The sequence below is a fragment of the Coptis chinensis genome, chromosome 9 (genome assembly GCF_015680905.1).
Source record: "Coptis chinensis isolate HL-2020 chromosome 9, ASM1568090v1, whole genome shotgun sequence".
Lineage (NCBI taxonomy): Eukaryota > Viridiplantae > Streptophyta > Magnoliopsida > Ranunculales > Ranunculaceae > Coptis > Coptis chinensis.
In genome coordinates, this window is record NC_141464.1 from 17,404,685 (window position 1) to 17,421,715 (window position 17,031).

The 17,031-nt window shown below is 37.3% G+C and overlaps 1 long non-coding RNA gene and 1 pseudogene across 2 annotated transcripts; one reads left to right on the forward strand and one right to left on the reverse strand.

Moving 5' to 3' along the window:
- Positions 1-2,597: 2,597 nt before the first annotated feature.
- On the reverse strand, positions 2,598-3,819 carry LOC147475060 (uncharacterized). The gene is made up of 2 exons (XR_015208184.1): positions 3,526-3,819; positions 2,598-3,102 (listed from the first exon to the last, which is right to left on the reverse strand). It is a non-coding gene; the product is annotated as an uncharacterized LOC147475060 (long non-coding RNA).
- Positions 3,820-4,342: 523 nt separating this feature from the next.
- Positions 4,343-7,858, forward strand: LOC147475061 (lysine-specific demethylase JMJ29-like; annotated as a pseudogene). The gene is made up of 7 exons (XR_015209692.1): positions 4,343-4,893; positions 5,017-5,117; positions 5,522-5,621; positions 5,725-5,866; positions 6,044-6,107; positions 6,275-7,122; positions 7,320-7,858. The product of XR_015209692.1 is annotated as a lysine-specific demethylase JMJ29-like (transcript).
- Positions 7,859-17,031: the final 9,173 nt, after the last annotated feature.

Sequence of the window (17,031 nt, forward strand, 5' to 3'; positions counted from 1 at the left end):
TCTATGATTTACTAATGGTTAAAAGAAAATAACTACTGATCTTAAGATAGAACCTGCAATATTTTGTACTAAAGACTATTATTTAGAATAATGATAGAAGCATGCTAGTAGGAGTCAGCGTTATACGAAAATGAATCTGGGGTTTGAAACAGAAGAGATAGGAGAGAATGGAAAAGAATCGGTTCTTATTCTCTAATTAGACTTTTTCATTTCTTAACCTCTTATTAAATAACGCAATTATTGCTAATTAAATGACATTAATAGTTGCGTACAAGTGAGAATGGCGTGGATTTGGTTTCCTAATATACTCCCACATGAAAAGACTGATTGACCCTATTTAAAAGTGTTAAGCAATTGTTTTATTTAAGGACAATATCGGTACTGAAAATTTATAAACACATAAAAAGACAAAGTAGTCCACATTAATAAATATCTAGGCATCTGATTTTACATAAAACTAGGTTCAAAACCCTGGTTTCGGTCTTTATTAGCCTAAAACCCATTGACTTTTTGAATTATGTCTAAAGCCCACCCAGTTTGTAAAAGTGCAAAATAAAGGTTTCTTTTTCAGTGAGTTTGCGAGAAAAAACCAACTGAACCTTTATTATTTTTTCAAAATACCTTACATACCCTTTTATATGAAAGTTGTTACTTAATTTCTTTCTTTCTCAATTGGCAATGGTGATTTCTCATATCGTGATTTTGACCAAATTGAGACCGTCTTTTCTCTTTTCTTCTTTGTTCTCCTTTTGCTGGACTTTCTGGAACCGTCACCACTAAGGTACATTTATTTACACCTACACTTCTATTATTATGTTATCTAGGGCAAGCAAAAGATAGAAATTGACTGCTGATAATTTAACTTATCGTCATCTATGTATTTGATCATTTTTTTCATCGAATAATATAACCTGCACTCTTTTGAGATAATGGAATTGTTGTAATTTTTAGTTTCATTTCAATTTTGTGTTGTAGGATGGATTTTATTGTTCTTGGAGTTATATCCTACAAAAATTTGACTCTCGCGAGTCGTATTGGTCCGTCTTCTTCAATTATCGATGTCAAAAATGAGATTTCGACGAATTGGCCCGAGTTAAATCAATCATGCTTTGATATTTCTTTCACTCGCGATATGATGTTATTCATTCAATTGATTTGATGAATAGAACATGTACTTGTAACTATTGGTGTATCGATAATTTCCTTTGCATACATGCTATCGCATGTATTGATAGTAAGGGTGATTCCTTTTATGGCTACATTGATGAAGGATATACGGTGATCGCGTTTAGGCAATGCTACTCACATTCTATCAAGCCAGTTCCGAATGGTTCTATGCTAAGACGCATGCCTTCTTCTCCTGCGGTTTATCCGTGTAGTCCAAAGATTGGTCCTAGTAGACCCAAGAAGAAAAGAATTGAAAGCACCGGTGTGATTCGTTAGTCTATGATTAGTTTTGATGTTCTCGGCAAACCATATGTTTTTAGTTGTCTTAATTGGGATTTTAAAGCTTGGTCTTTTGACATTTATTAATGAGAAATTGATATTCATTGTATACTTTTATGGAATGTTGATACTCATTTGAGATTATTCGCTAGCTAGTCGGTTTGTTTTATTTTTCATTTGTTATAATGAAATTTATAGTCTGTAAAATTATTCATGTTGCGGTGACTGATGCAACATTCATGTTGCGATCATTGTTGCGCCGTAATTGAGAGTGCAACATTCATGTTGCAGTCGTAATTGACAGTGCAACATTCATGTTGCAGTCTGTTGCAGTCGTAATTGAGAGTGCAACATTCATGTTGCAGTTGTATTTGATAGTGCAACATTCATGTTGCATCATTCTGTCGTAATTGAGAGTGAAACATTCATGTTGCAGTTGTAATTGAGAGTGCAACATTTATGTTGCAGTCTGTTGTAATCATAATTAAGAGTGCAACATTCATATTGCAGTTGTAATTGAGAGTGAAACATTCATATTGTATGCAGTCGTAATGCGTGAGACTTACTGAACCTATCTCTTTTAAAGGAGACTTCTCCATTTTACAGGTGTCATGCTATGTACTACAACTACATAGTTTGATGTTTCCTTTTAAACTTGGTGTTTTTGTCTTTGGAATCATAATGTAGACAAAGCTAAACCCATTTATTAGAAACTTGGAATTTAGGAAGCAATTGGCTAATGAGGTATTCAACGCCTCATCGATACAAATTGCAGGGATTGTAGGTCATCCTATATAGGGTCTGAACTTTACTACATATTCATAACAACAATCACAATTCACAAGAATGAACCTAAGCACAAAATGGGATTTATGAAGTACCAAATTCTCAAGAAATGACGAAACAGAAGCCTCAGTACCACAACCTTTCATCTCTAAGAACTGAATGAACCCTAAACATTAGCCCAAACTGAATTCCAGAAAATTTAGGCATAAAAAAGTAACCAAACTTTACAATTATGCTAACATTTTCTTAACTGCCAACATTCCAATTCAAGATCCACAACCATCATCATTTATAACTATCTCAGATTTGAACTAGGTAAAACGAACGAAGAAATCAACCAAAATAGAGAACACCAGAAACCCTAATTTCATTCACAAAAGATCTAACTCTGATTCATAGGTTCCAAATCAACTATATATTACATCGACACCACTAACATTGAAACATTCTAATACTAAATACTAAAGACAGAAACATTGAAACATTGAAACAAACCCTAAACAAATATCTTCAAGAACTAGTAAATTTGGTAACCGCCTTGGTGCCTTTAGAAACGACATGTTTAGCCAATTCACCAAGAAGAACAAGACGAACAGCAGTCTGAATCTCCCGAGAATTTTTCATAAAATGTGTAGACAGCGGATACTTCGGCCACGACCCGAATAACTACGATGCTAGCTAGCTAACAACAAGACCAAAATAACTACGAGTTAACAATGCAACATTCATGTTGTATTAAGGTTTCGCACCCAACAATATCTTTTCTTTGGCTTTCGTTTTTGGGTTTTTGCTCGTTGAGGCGGTAGTTGCATCTTTAGTTTGTTTCGGAAGGTTCAGTTTAGATTTAGCGGCCTTCCCTTGTTGCGTAACCTGAAAGAAAACTAATGAATTAGTAGCTTGTTTCAATCAATTACGATCGAACATGAATGTCACAAGAAGCAAATATGAATGTTGCAAAGCAGGCTTTTTTTACTGCAACATGGATGTTTTAGTGGAAAACATGCATCAAAATTCAAACAAACATCACCAATTTAAACCTCAAACAACACTCATGTTGCATTCGACCCAAAATACTCATGTTAAAGTGGGATTCGACAATGCAACATCTTGGGATTTGACAGTGTAACATCCATATTGCAGTGGTCAGTGACAGTGCAAATGAAAATCCAAGTATATTCGATGCAACACTTATGTTGTAGTGAATACATTCAACACACTTTAACCAATTTTTCATAAAATGAAAATCCTAATATATCAAAATTGTGAAACTATCAATGAAATTTGGTATCTAACCTTTTTGCCCTCTTGTTCTCTTTTTTTTGTAGTAGATCTTGTGTTTGCTTGCACATTATCGTTTGAATCTTTTCTTTTTTCTTCATTAGGGTTATTCATTTCGAAATTTGGGTTTAATTTGGGGAACTAGGGTTTTGAAATTTGGGTTTAATTTGGAGAACTAGGGTTTCAAAATTTGGGTTTAATTTGGGGAACTAGGGTTAGGGTTTCGAAATTTGGGTTTAATTTGGAGAACTAGGGTTTCAAAATTTGCATATGTTGTTGACTGCAACATGAATGTTGCATAATTGTCTAGTTTTGATTTCTGTTTAAGGGACAATTGTGTAATATTGCCAATAAATGGACCGGATGGGCTTTTGATATAATTAGAAAAAGTTGTGTCTTTTTTACGTAATTAAATTGGAACACTGGGCTTCAAGCCCATTCTCTGCTGATTTTATTATTCATTAAGGGTATTATGCGTCAGAAAAAGTCCCGAATGAATTTAAGAGGCCCCGATCATTATAGATATACTAGTATTAGAGATTTATTAACATAATATCACAAATATTTTACTTCCGAATTTTTGCAACAAAACGTTTAAAACACGTATTAATTAAATACCGCATAATTGGCGTATTGCGAATTTTTTTCCGAATATTTGACCGTACCGTTTTTTTGACTCACCAAATAATTCTTGAATTATTTTGGTACTGAATTTTCGCCTTATCCGGAATTGCTAACAGGGGTGAGAGTTAATTTTTCGGAAGATTTGTTTTTGAGAGTTGCTCTATTGCAGTTCTATTCTATATATATAAATGAATCGAGTTAACGTTTTGGGCCGAGGGGGATGTGGCCCAAATTGTGAATTGGTTGGTTTATGTCTCTCAGTCCTCATTTCTCATCTCTTCTCTTCTCCACGCCACTCTCAATCTCTCTCTCTGCTCACGCCCCACTACAATAGCAGTATACTAGTAATAAAATTGACACTAGACTAAAAAGGGAAACCTTTGGCGGGACTCTTTGAATAAGTGATATTGATGCCTCTTTGAATAAGGCTTCCGAAGAAGAAGAATCTGGTTCTAAGAGGAAACCCAGAGCGGCGAAAGCCAAGCGTGTGTCATATGAGGAACCCAATTCTTCGGAGAAGACAAATGGTGATACCGCTAAGACTTCAAAAAAAAAACGAGTATCTAAGCGCAAAGCCAAACCTGACAAGTCAAGCTGTTTAGGAGACACAGAAACTGATTTGAATGGTTCTAATAGTAATGATAACAAGTCGGTGAAGAGGGAATAGTACGTTGTGAAACTGAACTTGGTAATGCGAAAAGGGTTACACAGAATTTAAATGAACCTATGGCACCTCTGTCGAAAAAAACACAATTGGAAGTAAGTGCTTTTTTGAATCTCAATTTGCATTGGTGCTTGTTTGCCATTCCAAAAGTGCATCATATCCGTTTACTTTATTGCTTGGGATCACTTGTGAACACAGATTTTATTTTGGATGAACAGGAATCCACAATGTGCCACCAATGTCAAAGGAATGATAGAGGGCCAGTAGTCCGGTGCATGAAATGTAAAACAGAAAGATATTGCCATGAGTGCTTAAATTGGTAATTCTATTAGTGATTGTTCTCTTCATAATAGCATTGCCATTTTATGGATCTTAATTTGTATTTGGCTATGCGTTGCTTGATGAACTTTAGAACCCCCATGCCATTGGACACAATGTGAAATTATACTTACTATGATGTGTAGCTGACTCATTATTGCTTTAGATGTGTTTATTTGTTACTTTGTTTGCATGTATATGATATTTCCACTTTCGTTTTTAAAAAAAGTTCTAGTTGTATTTGGATATATTTCGAATGTACCACTTTGTGTTCCAGTATCCATAATCCTCATTTCATGGCAAATAGCAACAATTTTAGTCCTGTGTTCAATTATCGTTTATACATTTTCTCAAAATTTCTTTTTTTGATTCCTATTCTTTCTCTTAACTTTTATGGCTTTACAGGTATCCGCATCTGTCACACACCGAAGTTGCCAGGTCTTGCCCAGTTTGTCGTGGAAACTGCAATTGCAAACAATGCTTGCGTTCAAAAGGAAATAGTAAGGTTTGTTTTAGCATTCATAATCTTTTGCCCTCAATCAATTTGGCCATTCTCTTCTCCACACTACAGTAGTGACATCACCTACATTCATTTGATTGTATTATAGGAGAAAAGTAAGTCCGAAAGGAAGGTAATTGAAGATGAAAAAATTAATTATTCCAAGTACCTGTTGCATCAACTTCTTCCGGTCTTGAAAGAAATTGATCAAGAACAAGTGATGGAAAAGGAGGTTGAAGCTAGGATTCGAGGTAACTTGCACAACTTTTTGCATAAATGTGTGTTGTGGTGAGATTATCAGTTACATGATTTTGATTATCTTTATATAATTGATTTGTGTGGGACTGAATTTCCTAACACAAACATGTGTAACCGATACTTCTATCATTATTGGGCTTACATATTAACTTGAAGTTCTGTTTTGTTAGGAATATCCTTGACTGAGCTAGAGGTGCAGCAGTCAGATTGTAAGGTTGATGAGCGTGCATACTGGTATATTTTGTCCTTAGCAGCAAATATTCAAGCCTTTATTATTATTATTATTATTAGTTATTTATTTCTTCATTTTTGGTGATTGGTAAATTACTACAGTTTGTTCACTACCTGATGTTCTATCCATTTTTCTGTTTCTTGTGCAGCAACAATTGTAAAACTTGAAACTGTCCAAATTGTTCTTATGATCTGTGTCTTAAATGTTGTTCGGAATTCGTAATGGTTGCCTTCATGGAGGTGAAGATGAAGTAGCAGTGGAATATAAATTCAGAGGGTTGGTGTATCACCATGGTGGATTGCCCGAGGAAAAACAAGTGAGCCCATGTGCTGATCCTAGTCCTGAAACCAAGATGAGCCCACAATTGGATTTGAAAGTGGAGAAAAACAGCACAAGTCCTTGTCCTTTAAAAGAAATAGGTGGTTTTCCCAAGGAAGAACCTTTGAGTTCATGTGCCGAGCCCAGTCTTAAAACTAACGTAAGACCACTATCCGATTGGCAAGTGGAAGAAAACGGTAGAATTCCATGTCCTCCAAAAGAAATAGGTGGTTGCGGCTCTAGTTTTCTGGAATTGAAGTGTATTTTCCCTCAGAATGGGGTTTCAGAGATGAAAAAGAAGCAGAGGAGATAGCTTCAAGACACAAACCACTTAGTGATCATGGAATTTCTACAGAGTCTTGCGCCTGTTTTAACTTGATTGATTTGGCAAACGAGGAGTCACGCAAAGCTGCTTTTCGAGAAAATTCAAATGACAACTATCTGTACTGCCCATCGGCTAAGGATATCCAGCACTGTGAATTAAATCATTTCCAGAAGCACTGGATCAAGGGTGAGCCAGTTATTGTCCGTGATGTGATTGACTTTACTTCTGGATTGAGCTGGGATCCAATGGTGATATGTCGTCCCATGCGAGAGAAGACAAATTCTAGAGTAATCAATCAAAAGAAGAAGAAAAAATTCATTGAGGGTTCCTCTCATTTGGATATTACAGCTATTGATTGCCTGGATTGGTGTGAGGTTAGTTCAATTGTTGGGGAGATTTCATTTTTTTTTTCCAGTGGAGTAGTGACTACTTACCAATACTTGCTGCACGTTCTCTTTTCAAATCTTGAGTGATGATGACTTGATGGCACTTGTCACTTATAAGTTTAACAATTATCTCTCTTTCATTCCATATGCACTGATATTGGATTGGTCCTTGTTACATGCTATAGGATGAAATCAAGATCATGCATTTTTTTCGTTGGGTATTCTGGTGGTCGAGAACACGGTAATTTGTGGCCTAGGATGCTTAAGCTAAAAGACTGGCCTCCATCTAATCTATTTGAGGAGCGTTTGGCGCGACATGCTGTGGAGTTCATTGGCGCCTTGCCTTTTCCAGAATACACAAACCAAAAGGATGGATATCTTAACCTTGCTGTGAAACTGCCGAAAAATTCATTGAAACCAGATTTAGGGCCGAAGACATATATTGCGTATGGAGTTGCTGAAGAGCTAGGCCGTGGGGACTCTGTCACAAAGCTTCATTGTGATGTCTGATGCCGTAGGCTAGTCCCAGTGATCTTCTTACATGTACCATAGTATGCTTGACCTTTTATATCACTTATTTACAGCATTTGTTGCTAGCCCAAAAACAATTGCTAAATCATTTGCCAGTTAGTACTGTAAATTTATTTCTGTTTTCCGGCTTTTCTTTCTGGTGTATGCCAGAATCTGTGCGATTAGAGCCTTAGAGGTTTCTGTATGCATTGTGTCAGGTCATTTTGACACACGGAAGTATGACGGATTGAATAAAATAACTTAACAGGGCCTACATAGGGGGGAGTTTAGTGTTGCTTTTCTGGTGGGGATGCAAAGAATCACCTCATTAAAAAATTTCCTGTCCTGTCAATAGCTGCTTATCCAAAAAGCTAAAGGTTTTTGATACTTCAATTTGCTCTTGTCGCGTTTTTTTTTTTTTTTTTTTTTTTTTTTTTTTTTTTTTCAGCATATTGAGAAAAGTTGATACAATTCAGACTGACCTGCTTAAAACTGGACTTAACAGACATAGGCACCTGCCCACTACAATCTAACTGCATACTAGACTTAGCTGCATCAGTCAAAAGAGGGGCATGGTGAAGCAGCCTTTTAGGACAACATTAACCGCATTGACAACAGCCTGGTTGTCAGAGAAAACCACCACCTTGCGTTAAGCTGAGAGGCATGAAGCAATCCAAGTCTTAGAGCTTGCAACTCTACATCCTCTGCTGAATCTATTGTGACGGGCTGCTTCCTGCAATGAGAATTTGACCATTCCAATTATTAATAGTGTAGCCAACACTTGCTTTTTTTTTGAAATAGGGTCAAAACCACCATCAGCAGCAAGCATGAAGAGAAGTGGAATGTGAAACTTAGGAATAAGATATCAGAGAATGATAGGAGGAGGCTTAACAGGTAAAATAGACCTACAGGCCTGATTAAAATGTGGTTAGGATTAAGATTCTTATAATTTGAGAAAGAATGTGGTCAGGATTAAGATTCTTATAATTTGAGACAAAGACCATGTTATTTCTATCTATCCATATAGTATAAGCTATGGTAACAAGAATCGTAAGATTCTCTATAGTACAAGCCTTAGATAAACTATGAGTTATAATACAGTTGAACACATCATATATAGTGAAGTGCTTAGGCCAATTACTGAAGTTAAGAACCAGAGAAGAAGCAAACCAGATTCTTTCAAGGTATGAGCAACTAAATAGAGCATGCTCAAGCGTTTCAGAATCAGATAAACACCTCGGGCAAGCATCTGAGTCACAAGTATGCCTATCAAACAAAATTTTTTTTGTTGGCAGAATACCCACCCCGCATGATTTTCCAAGCAATCAATTTGATACGATGTGGTACATTCAGCTTCCAGATTAGGTTCCAAACATTTTGTACATGACTCAGAGAGAAGGGCACAATAGAAGTAGGTAGTTGGTTATAAAACCAATTATACGTGGATTTGATTGTAAACTTACCATTTTTTTCCAAGGACCAAACCATCCTTTGATCCATATTAGAGGAGTGAATCTTTGTTTTTAAAATCTCAGCTTGGATATCCTTAGTAAAAAGGGATTGGAGCCGATCAATATTCCAAGAGTGAGTCACATTATCAATGAGATCAGAGACATACATGATGTTATGATGCAACAGTGGTCGAGGACCAACATGCCTTTTGCAAGGAATAGATGGAATCTAGCTATCCTCCCAAATGTCGATTCCTCGACCATCCGTAATGATCCAACAAGGTATAAAAGAGATCTCATTTCTAATGAGTCCTATATTGGGCAGCCTCCAGCCCAAGCCCAAAAATGAAGTCCAAAGCAAGCCAAATATAACCCCCACCCCCCACAACCTAAAATGCGAATTACCGGGAAAACCAATCTAACCGGTATCATCTCTCTCGCGCAGTCACCGAAAAACCCTTCGAAACCCTAACGAAAAAAACTCAAAACCAAACCTTTTAAATATCGTTTTAATTCGAGTTTGGACAATTAAATCACCACATTCGAGTTTCTTCAAAATCCTAACTTTAGCAAAATTGAAAGTTGGGAGAGCAGTGAAAGCTTGAAATTTCGCCATTGAAGCAAAAAATACAATTCAATATATTATTTACTTCTTTGTTCAATTTTACATTTCATTGCTGTTAAATTCTATCCAATCATACATTTTGTGTGTGTCAAATATTTGGGCGTGCCTTAGATCTCAAACGAAGTTCGGGTATCATAGATTATTATTGTGGAATATTGAGGAACTACTCAAATTCAGGATCCTTTTCATTTCTATGGATTGTACATATATACATGGCTGATTATTTTAAAATCTATACAAAATAATACTTCGAATTTGTCCAGTATATCTACAAGTGTGTTGGCCCTAATAGTTCCGTAATTAAGCTATAAATCACATATATGGATGAAAAGTTGCCCTTCAGAAACAACAAACTACATTTTCTTAGCTTTAGCTTTTAGTTGTCTGGGCTTGAATCAAGTTTTCTTATAAGTTGGTCAATGTATATCTTTGTTCTGTTATCCAGGAGCTGCTAAGTACTAACAAAACATTCTTTACTTGTTCAATGCCTACTTTTATGCAAAAGCATTATTTACTTGTTCAAAGCCTACTATTACTCCTTATAGATTGTTTTCCAATAAAGTTGGAAATCAGTGCGCAGGTGAGCCCCCAGAAAAGGGGTCAATGCCTGACTTTTGTATATGAGATAGGTATGATTATGTATAATATGGGTTATAGTTGAACTGATTTTCCCTGTCAATGTATGCATTTATCTAGGTCATTCACCCGAGAAGGTTTTTATAAATGTCTTAGATATAATGTGATTGAAAGGATGATCATTATAATCACTTAGTTTGAAAAGCATTGGTTACTGTGTCTTGTTGAAATTCAGTGAAGACTAAAGGTTTAAAAAGAAAGTTGAATTTGAAGACCAAAATTGACTCACTATTTCTAAGTTTTATTGCTTGTTTTCCTTAAAACGTTGTACAATAATCAGGTGTCCCTATAGTTTATTCTTTACTTATTTTTTTGATTCACAAGGAGTAGTCGGCCAATTTCTAGAAGAATCTTGATATGGTTGAAGTTTTAGTTATTGATACAACTATTGTATTATATCTCACTACAGAACCAAATACCAAATACAATCTTGATATATAAAATGTTAGAACCAAATACCAAATACTACAAGCGTCGATGAATTTGCATGTTTGCGGTTGGTTTGTTGGAATAAAATGAGATTGCCGTTTTCTATCTCACTTGGAACGGAGCCCACATTGGGCTTTTATCGTGAAAATCTAGAGTGATTGTCGTTATTTGGGTCGTTCTAACTAAACAACCTTCTCCCTTTTTCTCTCTGTCAAGACTACCTTTATATAGCATATACACTAAAGTTTGTACTTCATTCTGTGGCATAATGAGAGTTACAACGGATACGCTGGTGACCGCTGTTAGTGTCTTAAAGATTGTAGTCATCTTATGCTAGTGTTTTGGAACTGTAATAGTTACTAATACTTGTTTTATTTTTCTTTGTAACAATGGGTCCTTGATCAAAGAATGTCAAGAATGTAGCAAAAACTATATTCAAGGGTGTAAAGAAGTTGTTTGGTGGCGGCGGTTCCTCTTTAGGTCGCGGTGACGCACCTGAGCCTCAGAAGAAGAGAGAAAAGGGGTCAAAACAACGGCTTCAATCTGTAGAGGCAATAGAAAAGAAGATGATGATCCTACTAATGTAGGTGATGTAGAAGGAGAGAAAAAGAGAATAAAGAGTGCGGGCACCTCGGCCTCAGTGCGTAGAGGGGACCACAATGAGGTTGTTCTGAGTAATGTAGATACTGAGAGTGATAGTGAAACTTAGAGTGAGGGTGATATTAATGTAGATAAAGATTTAGATGATGTAGATAAAGATTTAGATGTAAATGTAAATGTAAATGTAGCAATGGATTGTGGGAAGAGTATAGTTGATGATGATGGGGATGATGATGGTGAGGATGGAGATGATGGGGAAGAGTCTAGTGATGAAGAGGGTGATGAAGAAGAGGATGATGATTTGGAAGAATTGATGGAAGTTGAAGCACCGGTCGAAGTCGAAGCACCTCCAGTGGTAGACTATGTGAGAAAATCCAAGAATGATTTGGAGTACACACGAGGTGTATATGGTGGTGGCCCTACTGAGTCAGAGCTTCTGTATGACTATTCAGTGCATGTGGCTCGTGATGTTTAGGAAAATAAGGTATTATCATAGACTTAGTATCTTGATTTTCCTTTGTCTTTACAAAACCTTTTGCTTCTCCTTATTGAGTTTTTGTTGTTTCAGGCAGAGCGCGAAGTGTTGAAGTGTGTTCCACATCTATCCAAGTTAAGCCAATGGGATCTCAAGAATGAGTTCAAAAGATCTCCCAGATTTGAAAATCAACTTAAGAGGATTGAGTTTTATGATATGGTATTTGGGTGTTACAAACATCAAGATCCGGCGTTGGTCTCTGCGTTTGTGGAGATGTGGCATCTAGAGACTAACACCTTCCATATGCTATTTGGGGAGATGACTGTGACTTTGGATGATGTCTCCCAAATCCTAGGCGTCGCAATTAGAGGCAGAGTAGTGAGAGGGAACACAGAGTTGACCCATGAACAATCAGAGAGTCTCCTACACTGTCATATGGGTGTCTCGCAGTCTGCGATTAAAGCGGAGATGGACGCGAGCCAGTTCATTTCAAAGGCAAGGCTAGAATTCCTGCAGAGCCAGTTTGCTGGGAAGGTCCGCGATAATGATAAAGATAGGAATGTAAAGGGGAAGGTGTCGACTTTGGTGGAGGTACAGAGGGTTGTAAGAGCTTATCTACTATTTTTCTTTGGATGTACCATCTTCACCGACAAGTATGGGACTGGAGTGCATGTTTATTATTTGAGGCTGTTGCTGAAATTCAGTGAGATCGGCGAGTATGCGTGGGGTGCAGCAATTTTGGCCTTTCTGTGTAGAGGACTTGGGACTGCCACGTGTGCAAAGGTGAAAGGTGTTTCGGGCTTCCTGACTCTTCTACAGGTAAACTTAAATATTTTGCAGATTCTTTTTAATGTTAATTATATTATTCTATTAGTATGTTAATTGTGTGTGTATATATCTAGGCGTGGATCTATGAGTACTTCCCGTTATTCAGGCCAATCCCAAACTTGAAGTATAAGTTGGCTGGGTCGCGTGTTCTTAGAGACACGCAGTTAGCACTGTGCACTATGAGAACCCATGTCATGCATTGCAGTATTACCGAGCGATAACTGATGATATGACGGTGTTCAATGTAAGTATTTCAGTTTGTTTCATTTTTTTTTAGTAATTGATTATTTGAGTATATGATTAATGACACATTTTATTTTGTTTAAGGTTGATTGGCATCCATACGATAATGTCAGAGTTATACGCCCAGTCGATGACATTGCCTTTTTTGAGGGAGTGATATGCTTTTTTGACGTTGTGGAGATTTACTGCGTTGCAAGGGTCATGCGTAAGTTGGGTCATGTCTAGGTTATACCTGCAGCTCCTCCAACACCAAATTATATGACCAGGACTGTAGCCGGACGCGGGTATGAAGTGAAATGGACATTGACAACTGTTGGGCCTGTATATTGGGAGTCGTGGCAGAATCACGTGATCCAACCCAACAATCGAGGACCCATCTGTACTTATCCATGGGAGTGTTATTCAAACTACATGGAGTGGTATGTGAAAAATTCTCACATTCGATTGGTAAATCGCGAGCGGCTTCCTATCCATTTCTCCCTGGAGACACTTCCATCTTATGCACCGATTGTAAGTATTGTGATTTTCTAATTGTGTTTTGGTTACGGTCTTTTAAAATGGTAATTAATAATTATTTTGTATTCTTATTTCGACAGAACAACGTTATCGATGAAACTAGTCAATTGCTAGAGAGAGGTCTGCAATTGGGTGGGAATAATATTCCCAAAGAAGCAAGGTCCTCGTTCGAGGAGGCGTGCAACTTGACTAGGTGCAAGTATAGTGGTGGGCGGTACAGTTATCATAATTGATTTTTGAGTGCTGCTTCCGATTTTGATGTAATTTATGTATTTTTGAATTTGATGTATTTTGAAGTGGAAATTGATGTATTCGATTTCAATTTGATGTGGAAATTGATGTATTTGGATTTGATGGTGTATTCAAATTGAATTTGATGTGGAAATTTATGTTTTGAAATGAATTTGAAATTGTATATGAATTTGATGTGTTGGTATATGAATTTGATGTTTTGAAAGTGAAATTTGTTTGTTTTTTTGGATATGAAAGTGTTGTAAAAACAAAATGAAATTCGAAAAAAAAAAAATCCAAATGACCCAGCCATGTCGTCTCCTTGTATTCTCAAATGACCCAGCCCACATCGTTTAGTATAAATGCCAAACAACCATTTTAGATTGTTTGGTGAAAAACCAGAGAGCTCTGTCTCAAACGACCAGCTCAGACCATTTGGCTCAAAGGTCAAATGACCAGTTCAGGTTGTTTGGTATAAAGCTCAGACGACCAGCTCAGACCGTTTCATGAAAAACCAGAGAGCTCTGTCTCAAACGACTAGCTCAGACCGTTTGGTTTAAAGGTCAAACGACCAACCCACATCATTTGGTTCAAAGGTAAAACGACTTGACCATGTCGTATGGGGTAAAATCAAGAAAAATCAAATCAAATCAAATTACACTTATTCCAAATTACATCAAAATATCATATTGACAACATTATTTCCAAATCACTCGATTGCCGTCCGAATCAACTTAGTCGATCACTCGATTTTCAAATCAAATCAAATAAAAGCCCTAACATTATTTCCAAATAACATAAAAATCAAATCAAATTACACTTGTTCCAAATTACACCAAAATAATATGTCAAAATGAATTTACAAATTACATCAAAATATCATATCGACAACATACGGACAACTTAGTCGATAATATGTACTGTTGGGTCTTCAACGGGCTCGTTTTCCCATATTAGATTGGGAATGTTTAATGCCATAAATTGTAATTATCTTGCTGCGAATGCCAAATTCTAACTTTCAGCAATATCATATCGAGCTCTAAGCCATTGGCGCATTACTGGAAGAACCGGACAATCTTCAACAAGTTCAACATTGACAAAATGATTTTCACCAACATGTGCGCTACCCAACACTTTTTTCACTCTCTCAGGATTTGCTTGGGTTCTCAGCGGCATGATAAGGAAGCACTGAAAAGCTCCTAAATGCAGAAGGACAACATTAACTCTTGAAGCAAATAGGTATCCAGCAAAGGGCATGCTCATCCACTTATTTAAGAGTGTGTAACCTTCTTCATGTAGGATTTCTTTCATCGCATAAACAACCTTACTTTGACTGTACAAAGTACAATAAAGGGGGAGGTTGTCAATAAGCTTTTGGTACAAGTCCTTTCTCACCTGCGGCCAATCTTTTTGACCTCTTCCTAATGCAATGCAGAAAGCTCTATAACCGCAGTTGCCATCGCCAACAGGGTCATCGACTCTAATAATGTATTTGTGCATTTCTTCAGGAATATCCAACCCGTAATCCTCAGGACCCCTCGTCTTTTCAAAGTCTAACCCATCCTTCACATTTCGTGGTGTGGCTGTTTTTGGAGAAGCCTTATTTCTTGATGTAGTTGTTTTTGGTGTTTTTGGAGAAGGCTTCTTTTTTGGTGTGGTTGTTTTTGGTATTTTGGGAGAAGCCTTATTTCTTGGTGTGGTGTGGGTGTTTTGGGTTGGTATTTTTGGAGAAGGCTTCTTTCTTGGTGTGGTGTGGGTGTTTTGGGTGGGCATAGTGTTTGGTTATGACGAGACCCACTACTCATGGTCACGTTGAGAATATTCAAAATGAGATGGATCTCACTTTAAAGAGTTCTCATCTCTATTTGGAAGCTTTCTCTTGCAACTACCTTTCGGCCGACCTTTGGTTTTTGCTTCCTCACGAGGCGGTACTAGCCATGTACTTTCTGGTACGACAATCTCCATAAGCTTCCTAATCATAACCCTCTGCTCTTCTTCAAAAACCATTGCAAACCTTTTCATGAACAAGTCGATCGAAGGTGTAACATCGGGACCAACACCCACTAACACATTGGGAGAAGCAGACAATGTTTTCCAAAAGGGGTTGATAGCAGTCAAAAGGATGGACCGCTCTTGCTCTTCAAACTCAATTAATTCATGAGCACATGGTAGTCCATGGCTCGTGCGTAAATAGCATCAACACCTGATCTCTCCATCTTTAACACGCTTTATGCGGGTATCTATTTCTTCAAATAGCAAGTCCAAACACTTGAGTGCGATAAGGCCTATGAGTTCACGAAACAAAGGAATTTGGTGGTGTTGCTGAGTTACAATCATACTCCTCTTGAAGGTAGCTATAATCTCGGATATCTGGATCTCCAGAATCGGGTGGATTAAGCTAAACATACTCAAAAAATCATGACAGTTTGCATTTCCTAGTACACGCTTCACCTGATCATGATACCCTTCAACTCTATTTGTCGTTGTACTCCCAAAGTTAATGTGTTGGTCAGTCCAACAACATATGAATCGATCCCTGTAAGAAAACCAAGTCTTTCGCAAATAACTAACAAAATTGGAGTACTCAACCTTGTAATATTTTTCCAAAGCATCCCATCTACGCTGGAAAATAATCTCTGTCTTCGATTTGACTATAGTGTTCCACAAGAACTGGGCATTCTCTACAAGTTATGTAGTTGGAACAATATCGTAACATTTTGGAAGAACGCACATAGCGATATGCCATCTACATTGATGCTTGTGTGCATTAGGGAAAACTTTGTCAGCAGCACTCATCAGGGCCAAGTCCCTTTCAGACACGATCACGGATGGGCTTATGTCACCAAGCAAGCCACTAAACTGATGCAGGGCCCACTCATAGTCGACTGTTGTTTCAGATTGAAGTAGCACCTGACACACGGTGAAAGACTTCCACGTTAAACTCACCCCAACAAACTATACGAAAGGCCACCGATACCTGTTAGTTTTGTAGGTAGCGTCTAACATGAAAATTGTTGGAAAAGTCCGAGCCAACTTAACACCTTCTGGATGGGCCCATAACAACCCCGTTATCTCCTCGGTATTCTCATCCTGTTTCAACTCCTCAAAATAATGTTCTTTTGCTAACAACTCACGTAATCTCTGCAATTGTGTGAGACCGTTCATATCTAATTTCCTCACCTTCTGTTTTGCAGTGTAGACTTGGGATATACTAGATATGTTTTCATGATACCTATTCTTGATGGAATCCAAAATTTGTTTAGGCTTTATTCCACACTTACTCATCTCTGACAAGTACTCGAACTCTGGAACGGTTAGACGAGTAGCAAATGCATGTCCTTCAAGGGTCTTCA